This window comes from Schistocerca nitens, chromosome 3 (genome assembly GCF_023898315.1).
Source record: "Schistocerca nitens isolate TAMUIC-IGC-003100 chromosome 3, iqSchNite1.1, whole genome shotgun sequence".
NCBI lineage: Eukaryota > Metazoa > Arthropoda > Insecta > Orthoptera > Acrididae > Schistocerca > Schistocerca nitens.
Window position 1 is genome coordinate 967,527,368 of NC_064616.1, and position 14,558 is coordinate 967,541,925.

Below are 14,558 nucleotides of genomic sequence, written 5' to 3' on the forward strand. Positions count from 1 at the left end.
AAAAGGGAAGCAAGAGTACAGCTTAACTCCCTATGAAAAGTTAAAATTAAATGTAAACATAAAGAAATACACTCCTGGAAAAGGAAAAAAGAACACATTGACACCGGTGTGTCAGACCCACCATACTTGCTCCGGACACTGCGAGAGGGCTGTACAAGCAATGACCACACGCACGGCACAGTGGACACACCAGGAACCGCGGTGTTGGCCGTCGAATGGCGCTAGCTGCGCAGCATTTGTGCACCGCCGCCGTCAGTGTCAGCCAGTTTGCCGTGGCATACGGAGCTCCATCGCAGTCTTTAACACTGGTAGCATGCCGCGACAGCGTGGACGTGAACCGTATGTGCAGTTGACGGAAGTTGAGAGAGGGCGTATAGTGGGCATGCGGGAGGCCGGGTGGACGTACCGCCGAATTGCTCAACACGTGGGGCGTGAGGTCTCCACAGTACATCGATGTTGTCGCCAGTGGTCGGTCGCAACCGTCTCCATGAAGCTGGGCTACGGTCCCGCACACCGTTAGGCCGTCTTCCGCTCACGCCCCAACATCGTGCAGCCCGCCTCCAGTGGTGTCGCGACAGGCGTGAATGGAGGGACGAATGGAGACGTGTCGTCTTCAGCGATGAGAGTCGCTTCTGCCTTGGTGCCAATGATGGTCGTATGCGTGTTTGGCGCCGTGCAGGTGAGCGCCACAATCAGGACTGCATACGACCGAGGCACACAGGGCCAACACCCGGCATCATGTTGTGGGGAGCGATCTCCTACACTGGCCGTACACCACTGGTGATCGTCGAGGGGACACTGAATAGTGCACGGTACATCCAAACCGTCATCGAACCCATCGTTCTACCATTCCTAGACCGGCAAGGGAACTTGCTGTTCCAACAGGACAATGCACGTCCGCATGTATCCCGTGCCACCCAACGTGCTCTAGAAGGTGTAAGTCACCTACCCTGGCCAGCAAGATCTCCGGATCTGTCCCCCATTGAGCATGTTTGGGACTGGATGAAGCGTCGTCTCACGCGGTCTGCACGCCCAGCACGAACGCTGGTCCAACTGAGGCGCCAGGTGGAAATGGCATGGCAAGCCGTTCCACAGGACTACATCCAGCATCTCTACGATCGTCTCCATGGGAGAATAGCAGCCTGCATTGCTGCGAAAGGTGGATATACACTGTACTAGTGCCGACATTGTGCATGCTCTGTTGCCTGTGTCTATGTGCCTGTGGTTCTGTCAGTGTGATCATGTGATGTATCTGACCCCAGGAATGTGTCAATAAAGTTTCCCCTTCCTGGGACAATGAATTCACGGTCTTCTTATTTCAATTTCCAGGAGTGTATTAAAAGAAAAATTATTACCTACTTCAATTATTTAAATTGCTGGCATGTTCACTGCCTCTAAAGTAACATTATCACTCAAAATTTAAGCAAAATCAATGAAACACTTTGGCATACATATTGCTTAGACAGACAAACACATAAAAATATGTAAAATTATGAAAATCTTAAATCCATTAAATTGTCTGTAAATATTTTTACATATACAAATTCAAAGAAAATAACAGTTATTCTTGATACATAAACAGATAATTATATCTTAGCAGTCTTTTCTAAAGATGAAAGAAAATTTCACAAATCATGACAATTTCATTTTTACACACGTGGTTGTAGCCGCTTTAGCTGGCGTTCTACACTTCCATTCACAAGGGTAGAGGAGGGGAAGTTGCTATGGTGTGCGTCCTTCACGTTCACTCTAAATTACATGGGGAAAGGGGAGGGGTCACTGTGAGTTGTGTCCAAGTCACTCCACGCTTTCACGCAGCTACCAGGCTGCCATTATCTGGTTTGTCCTGTAGAACAAACAAAAAGAGTGCCTCAGACTCTGTTCACTTAATATCTAAGGGTGGGTCACAATGAAATGGGGATATATACATTTTATCTTTCAGTATGTTACTGGAACATAGTTAACAAAACTTTTTCAATTTTACTCTTGCGGTTACTTAACTGTCATAAAATCGGTAAACAAACAGCTCAAAACGCCGTTAGTCACGTACTAGAGAAAATTTATGCTCAAGGCATACAATCATAAATCCTATTTAATCTCAATTTATTATTTCTGGGCCGAAACACTGAACCAATGCTCGGTACATTCTTGATACATTTGTATTTTACTCGTATTTACTTCGCTGACATATCTTCGATTACCTTATTCTTAGAGATAGTATGAGTATATTTGATTAATAGTTGTCTTCTCTTTTTCTTTGTACATGCGAGTAACTTTTGGTAATAGTACAGTTCTGAGTGTTCAAAACACACTACGTTTAGTTGATTACAAAATCCACTTATTGGTCTTCCCCTGCTGTGTCAGTTCCACGTCTGCAATTATGTACTTACTTACTTACTTTGCTAGTGTATGAGTTTAAGTAATACTCACTCCATTAAAATTTAAAGCATAGGATAGCACATTTATTTCATATCTATAGTGTATTGCAGCTGATCAGTTTGCTCACATCGCAATCCATTTCCACTTGATTGGATGCTGAAACCACAGGTAGTCTCTGTCGACCTACCACTAAAGTGCAATAAGTAATTATGGCCGAGCGTGATGCTAAATTCCTTAAACCTATAGGACACCATGAGCTGCTCTGTCTCATCTAACAGAAGGGTACCTATGGTCGCATTTACGTCTCCAACTCATAACCTCAATACGTGTAGGTGTGTCCTGTCGCACACTACACCAAATAACGGCCAGCTCCAACCTCATAAATATTTCAAGGACGTGTCCTTCACGTCTAAACCACAAACACTGTTAAATACTATTACACTGCCATTCCTTGCTACACAAGGTGAGTTCATTCTTACAACTTATCTGCATATTTTTCATAACACTAAGCAATCTCTTTTACTATTAATTTGTTAGCTCTACAGCCTACAACAGGTTTCACTGCCACTTCAGATCCTGCTTGTACACGAATTTGTATATCTTTTTAAATTACTGTTGGTGGACCATTTCCAATAAAACAGCAACTTTGTACTTATAATATTACCAGGGTTCTATACATACTTGTTACTCAAATACCTTTGTATCTTAATTATATCATACTTCTCTGTGGTTTATGTCACTGTTAGGTTTGACACATTTGGTATTTTCTTCACTAATCGGTGGATAGAATGGTTACAGAACTCATGGCTTGATAGCCATGACGGAAAATGTTTGTATTGCAAAGAAAGAGTCGAAACTTTGGTGGATAGGAAAGATGAAGAATGAGTGAGACCTGAAAAGGAAAGAAGATCTCACACAGCTGGGACTGCACAGCTGCCACACTGTGTAGAGGTTACAGAACAACCTCCTCCCTAAAGAATTCATTCACTACCTTTGAACTTCTTTAGGTCGATCACGTTCCTGAGACCGAATAGCCTTTTACTCTTAGGGTACTTACTAAGATTAACACCTTCGTCCCAATGTCTCCTATTTTTCAGAACTCGTATAGGCAGTTCCCAAGTTTCATCATTAGTTACTACATGTTTAACAATAAAAGGTACCGTAATTCCTCCAGTTATCGGCAAGACGATTTTTATCTGGCTTCTTTCAAAGTTAACAACACTCTGATATTTTGACAAGATATCTATGCCAATTGAAACCTCAATACTGAGATTGTTTACTATTAATCATGGATCATCAATTAAATTACCATTAATATAAAAGGGCAGTAAAACTTCTTGCTTTACGGTTATTGACACCTTGCCAGTAGCACCAATTATTCTTAGTCCTGATACCCTCATTACTGTTAGCTTGCCTTTACCAGGTAATGCATCAAAGACGGACTGAGATATCGCACTCACTTCACTTCAACTGTCTAAGAGACAACGTACATTGATACCCAACATATTCACTATTATTATAGGGTGGCTTATTCTAGGTTGTACAGGTGGTTCCTCAAACTCATCCAATAGTTCCTTTCGGATTTGTCTCCAACTAAAGTGATCGACATCTGTCTTCATTACATTTAGGTCAAAGTATGTAGGGGTTTCCTGAACTACATTTTCAGTCGGTCTATCAATTTCAAATCGAAACACCTCACGACTTCATTACATTTAGTTTGCTGAACATGACCCAAATTACTGTAGTCTGAGCGATTCTTCGCCTCCAGACCGGGCATAACACTAGTTACAGATTAACCACTTTCACTATTATCGTCGGGTTCCTTCACAAGTGACAACTGGTCACAGCTACTGGGTGCATCGACCACCAACAGGCTATCCTCTACATTCTCACTTACCTCCTGTCCTAAATCTATTAGTACAGTATCAACATCCTGCACAGGTACTTTAGATAAGAGCACATCATCCTTATCGTAAATATAAGCATGAATTTCTTCTTCTTCTTCACCTGACAACTCAGTATTTTGTAGCTCTTCCCTACCGTTACACTGCTGCGCCTTCTCTTTCTCTTCCCACTTAGAAAGCGTCTGTGAGTGATCTAATGTTTCTGCTGTATCCTTAGATGCTACCGACCCCTCATCCACATGTTCAGTTTGAGTATTCTGATCTGTCATACTAGTTACTGTAATTACTGGCTTAGGAAAAGCAACCGCCTGGTGAGCGCCAGTATCCTCATAGACGGGAACTAGTTTTCCAGCCTCTGCCTGCTACTGTTACCTTTATTTTCATTATAGTTAACTGGCACAGCATTGCTTTCAACACCGTTGTTTACTTGCACATTTTTGCTAGGAACAAAATTACTATCATTTGGATGGAATTGTTGGTTCTGGTAATTATTTCTCCAATTCCAAACTTTCTTAGGATGGCGAACACCAACTGTTCTGATGTTTACATTGCCATTCTGCTCGTTCTTAAAATTACTACTAGTGTTATTGTCATTTCTGTTATTACGAGCTTTCTCCTCATTGGCAGCCACACGCTATACACGTTCCAAATATTCAATGAAACGATCCAGATTGTCTCTAGTTGGCCAATACCATGGCAGTTTGGCTTCAAGACCTAGTATTATCATTTCAGGTTTTAGCTTTTCGGCCAAATGTGACAAACGTGAGATCCATGACGTGGCAAAGTCTTTAATAGATTCCTTGCCTGCATTGAAGCGTTTTCCACTCCAGAATTCTCTCAACACTTCATTTTGCTTATTGCTACAACAATACTCATTAATGAAAGCTGTTTTAAATTCCGCTAATGTCTTACACTTCAACATAACATCAGCTGACCAACGCATGGCGTCACCTGCTAAATGGCTTCTAATAAATGAGAATTTCTCTCGTTCAGACCAAGTTGGTGGAATCACATCTTCAAAATCGTTCCAGAAATCTAACGGGTGGATATTTTTATCTGGATCGAACCGCAAGAACTGCCGACACCCGATAAAAGCGGCGTTTGCAGCTACAACTTGTTGTACACTACCATTACCAGAAGTTACTGAAGCTACTTTACTCTCAATGTTAGCAATGTTAGTACCAATATTTTCTACTCTCATTTCAACATCATCTACTCTTTGCACAAATGAGTAGTATCAGTTTTGATTTTGTCTACTTCTGCTTGACATATGTTTACTTTTATATTAACATCTTTAAACCTATCTGAGCACAGTTCAGATTCCACCTCGATCTTTTCTATTAAGTCGTGCTCCAGCTTCGCATCTCCATTTGCAAGTCTTTGCGAACCTCAGCAAATTCGAATTTTATTGTTTTATACATCTCAGATAAGTGTTGAGCAACCTTTTTCTTAATATCCTCATGGTTGTAATCAGTTTTATAATTTAAACTGTCCGGACCCTCTTTCAACTTATTGCAGCCAGTCTTGAAGGAAGTTTCTTATTCAGCTTTATTGGATTCTAATTTATTGTCCATTGCCTCAAACCGTTTATTATAATTGGTTTGGCTGGCCACAATCCTGTTATTTTCCTCAATTATATCAGATTTTAACTCAGCTGTCATTCTAACATTACTGGTAGCTATTGCTCGTAATATAACTTTTAAATCAATAGCTCCAGTATCTCTGGGTTGCTCACTAGCTGGTTTTTTATCACACTCAGGTGACATAAAACTAGCTCCAACACCAGAATCATCAAAACTAAATGAGACATCTGATTGATCAGTCATATCTAACTTCTCCTTCTTAAACTCTACCATCTCTGATGACTGTTTCGTTTTTAACTCATCAGATAAACTATCATCCAATAAATTAACAATTTCTGATTTCTGCTTTACTACAGGGGTCTCTATTATTGAATCATTGCCCATTTTCACACTACTGTCAGGAGACAATACTTCATATTTCATTTTAACATTACTATTTTCATGCATATTTACACTTTAACTGTTGTCTGGATTTAAAGTTCCTTAACAGACATAGGTTCTGATTTAAGTATAACCTTTGCTTCTTCTGGCTGTTCCACCGCCGACAGTCTTTTAGTGCAGGTCAGTAAAAATTTTTATAGCTTTTCACTTAACTTAGTTCCTTCTGCACGACGTATGGCGTTGCCGGCGCGACGTACCAGCATTACTGATGCGACGCGGCGCGCTGAACTGGAGACGGCACTTCGACGGCTGCTGTGTGATTGCGTGGCCCGCAACTGCTGGCGCGGCTCCGGTTGCTCCGGCGGACGACTGCGGTGAGGCGAAACTGGCTTCTCGCGATGCCGGCAGCGCCGCTAGACTCAGTGCCATCTCCGTCAATCCAGGTGTGTTGTTAATCCAATTGCGTCGTCCACATGCACACGTAACACTATCACTGTTCTGTTACTCCGTTGAGTGCCGCATTTCACTCCCGAATCCGAATATTTTAAAATCACTTTCACTTTTACTCAGTTTCTTTCCCGGCCAATTAGCAACATATGTGGGGCGACGGGTGTAATAATTGTGTAAATTATTTATTTAATGCTGTTGTTTGCCGTTCTCAACACTGGCTCTCTAACTACAATATTGGCAACCAGAAAGTGATTAGCAAAATGGTTAGCCTGTAATTAGAATTCCTAGTGCCCACTTCATCTGAGAAATACATTTATAGCTACAGCTTATAGCTCTGAGGAATTAGGAGATTGTCTGGGATTCATAATTAAAAACCATTTTCTCTAAAATGTTCACTATATTCTGACCCAATCCAACTACCAGAGCAGTTCATAGTTTAATGCGCCTATGCAACTATAACTCTTCAAATTAAATGTTTAAGTGAATGCTCGCCATAATTTGATGATAATGTTCATCAAACGCCACGCTAACAATGGTAGAATGTCTTTCCTGCGGCGGCGCGTGAAAATACGACATACGCAAACTAAAGATAGATCATTAACGTCATCCCAAAATTAACACTTCACTCGAAAACGATTTCATGGTTACGCGTATCCCGTGTAACTTATTACTGCATCTGAGGCTGTTTATATCAACGATACCGACGCGACGCGACTCCCGGCACAGGTGGTGCACTAATCAGCGTCTGGAGAGAACTGGGGCCTTCCTTCCTCACGCAGCGTTCTTACATATAAAGCCGCGGTGCGAACGCTAAGGGAACGCCTGATCAAATCTGCTCTCTCGACTAGCCGCTGGGCTAGTAATACACCACTTTAAGTCATCGAATAAATCATTGCTTCCTTTGCTGATGGCCGATGAAGCTTTCAATTTAATTGTGCAATCAGCACACAAGTAAGTAATCATAATAGAAGTCTGACGTGGCTAAGTCAAATATTTTGGGCGAGAGAATTAATTTAAGTACACTACACGCAGTAGACGAGCTCTGAACTTGCTCTTTGGAGATACGCTATAGCTATAGTTTTATAGTTATTCTGTTGAAACGTCTCACATTTTTATGATTATAGGGGATCTCCCTTCAACTTAAATTTAAACATCCTAGCTTTGTTTATTCGCCTACTTAATCTATCTTGCTTCCTTAATTTTTAAGATAAAAACCAGAAAATCATGAACTTCAACTAAAATTTTAATTTGTGAGATCCAGAATACTGTTTCTACTAAATTCTTATGCAAAAGGAATCTAAATATAAATTTTTAAGTTTCTAGCTCTTTTCTGTTGCGCCAATGATTTTTACAGAAAAACATCCAAATTTCGAAAATGGTTAAAGTTATTGAACTGATATCCAACAACTATTGATTTTCTATTACTCCTGACATGCTAGAAACGTTTCAGATTATTTACTTAATTTGTAAAGTATTGCGCAACATCTATGACGTCATAGCTAGTTACGGCGGACTGGCTGGCACACAATGGAAAGACTGATGTGAATTTTATAAGGTGTGAGTATGCTGCTTCCCTACAACACGGCCCGTGTATCTCGTTGGATCCACGTAGCCGCACTTGATGTCATCGTGCGGCCGATTGGAGTCTTCCAGGAATACGTCACATCGGCCCACTTTGAGTGGTTTCAGATGCTGACATTATGCCCATATCACTACTGGCCAATAAAATTGCTACAGCAAGAAGAAATGCAGATGATAAACGGGTATTCATTGGACAAATATATTACACTAGAACTGACATGTGATTACAGTTTCATGCAATTTGTGCATTGAGTCAAACTGAGCTTGGATGACGTGTACAGGTACAGCTGCCCATGATACCACAGTTCATCAAGAGTAGTGACTGGCGTATTGTGAGGAGCCAGTTGCTCGTCCATCACTGACCAGACGTCTTCAGTTGGTGAGAGATCTGGAGAATGTGTTGGCCAGGGCAGCAGTGGAACATTTTCTGTATCCAGAAAGGCCCTTAGAGGACCTGCAACATGCGGTAGTGCATTATCCATATCGCAAGGATCGAATGAAGGTTAGCGCCACGGGTCATAACACATCTGAAACGTAAAGTCCACTGTTCAAAGTGCCGTCAATGCGAACAAGAGGTAACCTAGACGTGTAACCAGTGGCACTCCATACCATCACGCCGGGTGATACGCCAGTATGGCGATGACGAATACACGCTTCCAGTGTGCGTTCACCGGGATGTCGCCAAACACGGATGCGACCATCATGATGCTGTAAAGAGAAACTCGATTCATCCGAACAAATGACGTTTTGCCATTCGTGCACCCACGTTCGTCGTTGAGTACACCATCGCAGGCGTTCCTGTCTGTGATGTAGCGTCAAGGGTAACCGCAGCCATGTTCTCCGAGCTGATAGTCCACGCTGCTGCAAACGTCGTCGAACTGTTCGTGCAGATGGTTGTCGTCTTGCTAACGTCCCCATCTGCTGACTCAGAGATCGAGACGTGGCTGCACGATCCGTTACAGCCATGCGGATAATATGCCTGTCATCTCGACTGCTAGTGATACGAGGCCGTTGAAATCCAGCACGGCATTCCGTATTACCCTCCTGAACCCACCGATTTCATATTCTGCTAACAGTCATTGGATCTCGACCAACGCGAGCAGCGATGTCGCGGTACGATAAACCGCAATCGCGATAGGCTACAAGCCGACCTTTATCAAAGTCGGAAACGTGATGTTACGTATTTCTCCACCTTACACGAGGCATCAGAACAAAGTTTCACCAGGTAACGCCGGTCAACTGCTGTTTATTGTATGAGAAATCGGTTGGAAACTTTCCTCATGTCAGCACGTTGTAGTTGTCGCCACCGGCGCCAACGTTGTCTGAATGCTCTGAAAAGCTAATCATTTGCATGTCACAGCATCTTCTTCCTGTCAGTTAAATTTCACGTCTGTAGCACGTCATCTTCGTGGTGTAGTAATTTTAATGGCCAGTAGTGTAGAATATCTAAAGTTAAAAGAATTTTTGTATGCTACGCTCCCTCCACCAAACACTGTATAGTAGCTTGTAGACTCCAATTGTATATTTAATGACCGTAATGGTAATGGTGAATAAAGCAAGCTTAATATGGAAATGTACTGCTCTCGAATAGGTCAGACACCTTTCATGGCCGGCCGGAGTGGCCGAGCGGTTCTAGTTGCTAAGGTCTGGAACCACGCGATCGCTACGGTCGCTGGTTCGAATCCTGCCTCGGGCATGGATGTGTGTGTTGTCCTTAGGTTAGTTATGTTTAATTATTTCGAAGTTATAGGTGACTGATGACCTCAGAAATTAAGTCCCATAATCCTCAGAGTCATCTGCACCATTTGATCCACCTTTCATGAGCGAGATGCGAGGGCGTGCGGCAAAGTAATGTCTCTGAATTTTTTAATGCGAAAACTCTTAAATGTTTTAAATAAAACAAAAGTTATTAACATTTTTTATCTTTATTCTTCGTGTGTACTTTTTGCAACCCTCTGCCGTTAGAGTGCTCCGAACTGTAGCGTGCAACACGGCTGTGTGTAACGTAGCTATGCCGCTGTGAAAAAGACAGCGTGTTGTAATCGAGTATCCGATTCGAAGAGTTGGTCCACGTATGAAGCATACTCTCCTTCAGCCTGACACTGCCAAACAACACACGAGCGCTACGACGTCTACAACAATCTGACACCTGGGTTCACTGTCATCGACCAGCATCCATACCGTGCCGATCTGGCCCCATCTGATATTCATCTACTTCCAGAACTTAAAGAATACCTTCGAGGACCTCTCTTTGAATCTGATGAAGTGATAGAAGCAGAGGTGAAGATGTGGCTCCGTCAACCAATTCAAACATTCCACACAGGCCGTATTAGAAAACGGGTCTCTTTTTGGGAGAAATGTGTTCATCGTCTGGTGACTACGTTGAGAAATAAACATGTAAACACGAAGAATAAGGATGTAGAATGTTAATAACGTTTGTTTTATTTAAAAAGCTTTTAACAGTTTCTCATGAAAAATTTGGAGGGATTTTTTTCAGTACATAGAAAGGAGAGGCAACTATTGTTGTACAGTATTACGGTCGATTTCAAATTGCAGGATTGTTGGGTAAATACTTCTTGCACATAACTATGAATTTCATTCGATCCTCGCCCTCTTCTAGAGCTAAGTGTATTAGAAGTATCCATTACCATACGGTGCCTTTGAAGGCTACGTAATCTGATCAATATCGCGCTAGCTGATCTATTTCTTCCTAATGTCCGTGGCGTGATTCTTTCTGTACTTCTCCTCCAGTTGAAACGTATTCACGGAAGAAAATGAGAAACAAGCATAAGATGACAGTAGACTACGTTTACATTTGAAAAAATACTTCTGTTTTCTTACATCAAAGGCTTAGCGGTCTGTCAACTGCAACGAGGACACACAAATATATCTTGGCTCTTGTGAAGTTGTAAGAGGAGCGCGCTGAGAAGACAGATGCTCAGCACTTGTATTCTGAGCAGGCGGCAGGAAGTGCAAATGGTGCGTGATACCGAGCGGCCGGGTTGTCCTGCCAGAAACAGCGTTCCCTGCTCACAGCACCAGCACCGACGTCTTATTCACGCCGCCGATTCTGGGACACACATATAGGCGGGTCCGGGACCAAATTGCCCGGGTGATTAACGACGACAGCTCGGTGTGCCAACCAACCTGGCTGTGAGTTTTTTGCTGTTCCCCATATCCCACTAGGTGAGTATTGAGCTGGTTCCCATTTTCTGCCTCTGACGCACACTACGTAAACATTTAGAACAGTATCTCACCCTTCCTGACAGAATTAAGTCTATACGCACGCTGTTTGGGTACAGTGCCTCCATCTTGGAAGATGAATAGGAGGCTAAGTACCTTAGTTTGTTCTCCTTAAAATCTTACACACCATCAACATCTTACTATCATCACATATATTAGTTCTTGTTATGATGAAGGACACATTTATATAACGCCACTAGCGACAATGTTGAAGATTATTAATCTTGTGACAGTCTATTAGTGATGCGTTTCGAGTCACTAGTGCTTAACGACAGTCATGCTGTACGCCTGAAAATTATTTACGCTGCTAATGTTGTTAACTAGATCATTCCTAACTTACTGAGTTGGCGAGGTTCTCATTAGGTCCATAACATACGACTTTCCTCGTAGATATGACAAAAACATATGTCGCATTTCTTGTCAAAATACATGCTGTAATGTAAATGATTTCAGTGTTGGTAAGCTGATGAATTACTGCAAGACGGCCACTGACTGCTGCGGTGGTCAAGTGTTTCCTATCGTCTCGCAACGAACATTTTTTCTCTGTTTCACACACCGTACCTCTGCAATCTCAAGAAACCGTAACTTTCCGTTTTCCTCTCCTTGAGTGGCTGTAAGAACAATCTCTGTTGCACAAAATCTTTATCACCCCTGAGCTACGCCACTACCCGGAAATGTGCGTAACCGCCTCTCACCCCGATGGGGTGCCTATTGCAGGTCATCTGCAAGTATGCGGCTTAGCTGATAGTAACGCATTGTAATGTCCTATCTGTATCTGGACATAAAGAACTCAGACCTCTTGTCGACAAACTGAACACTCAGGCAGTAATCCTGTACGAAACATGGTTAAAACCACACATTTCGTCTGCATCTGTTCATTTCCCACGATCTGCATTTTTTTCGGGCTGACGAGCTAAACATATGACGTGGGGGTGTCAGCGCATATAAGACTTAAACTAAAATTTAACGTCCATGACGCAAACCCCTGACGGGGTTGTCGAACATACTGGTGGTGTAGCACTCCCCTTCAATCTGCCGTGCACTAGAAGGGGGAGGGTTGAAAGTTCCAACCCACCGGCTACCATTTACCCCCAGCAAAGAGCCTCGGTACTCATTTTAACTAGGGCCTGTTTGGACCTGGGGCCATCCTTGAGTAAACGAAATAAGGAAAAATCTCCACTCCTACCCAGGTCCGAATCCGATACCTCCGGAGCTGGAGTGCTGTGCTCCAACTACTAGGCCATCACTGCCCACTGGTTCATATACAGGGTGTCATAATAGTCATACATTTTGAAGAGACAGCTGTATGGACGAAAACAAGAAAAAAAATCCAGTAAACATGGGCTATAAAATGGGTACCAAACCATAATAGCTATGCGCACTACTTCATCTTCGCTACTATGAAACACATCTTCTCTACAGCAAGCTCTTTCCCATTATGAACATTTTACAGAACGCCGTAAACGAATGGGGACACATTCCCCTATTATTATCCAAGGGTACAGCATGAAGTAAACGTTTGTTAGTTTTCGTACTGAAATCGTATTCAGAGTTTCGGGTAATCTCAGAGCATATCTTAGTTTTGATGGAAACAGTTTGTTTTTTGATAAGTTTATCAAATGCTTTTCACGGTAGTTATATCTCTGCACTTACCTGCTTAATGGACCGTACTAATCTACAAGGGAAATTGTACACATGATCATCTATCACGTCTGGAAAACGGAGGGCTTCTGTAGGTCGTTCGTAATAGCAAAGAGCTTGCAGTAGAAGATATGTGTTTCACGGTAGCGAAGATGAACACATGCTCATAGCCTTAAAAAAGTTACTTTAAAGCCTATGTTTATTGGATATTTTTTCTTGTTTTGGTCCATATATAAATCATCCCTTCTATATGTTATCTATATTTCAATCATGCACCTCAGGTAAACATCACAATTTTACAATCTATATTTTGATGTTCCTGGAGATATCTTGTACATGGAATCAGTATCTAGGGGTTGGCTTCCGTTAAAAATTTTGATTAACCTATAAATCGTTAGGGTTGCTTAGTAGATTCAGACTGAAGCACAACGTTAATATTTAATTCTGACATTTCTTATTCTTATGATCTCTCGTCACGTGATTGGTCACAGACTTCATGTATAACATCAGTCACATCACAACATAAACAGCTTTAACAGAAAAGAGAATTTACTTGCGCACATTCACGTAATAACTATGAAGGCGACATGCACAGTAAATAATGACAATAAATAATCATAATAAGTGTCTACACTGAAGTGAGTAACTGAAGTGCGTGCTTTGTCGTGCATCTCACGTATGTATAATCATTGTTCCTTCCAGAAGCACCTACAGCTTTCTGCTGGTCAACCTCACGAATGGTACAGTTCCCACTTTTAAGAAAAGAGACATTTTAAATGAAATTATATTTTTATTGTAATATTTTCAGATACGTAACATAAACATAAGGTTACGAAACTCAATAACTTATCACAGAAACATGGTAAGATATTATTAGGTTATGGGCAATCTCGAATAGATATAAAACTTCTTACTGCTAGAATGTTTTGTGTAATTATGCGACAAGTATGTGTCTAGTATTATGTAGCCGAAAATCTGAATAGACATTACCGTAAGGCACTTGGAAAAACGAACTTCGGTTAACCCAGGATGGTACTATAAATTTTGGTTTCTTATGTTATCACCCTTATACAATGTTGAGAATACAACATGCAGGAGACTTAGTGATTGAGTGAAACTGTAGCAGCCCGGTAGATGCGTTCCTCTGTGAGAGTGTAGGATAGTCGAGCAGGGGTACAAAGTTTGGCCCTTTGACGCGCCGAGGTGCTAAGGAGACATAATGCAGTTAACAGGCATTTATTTTCTGGAGTTACATGGTCACTCTGTCTTCCTAGTGCGGTCTAGCAGCGTCCGTGCCGAATGAGTGTTGCACTGAAGCACAGGGTAGAGTGTCAGCACCCTGCGAGGAATCTGCTGGTGCAGCCCCTGGCGTTGTCTGCTGTCAGGGCCGCGGCAT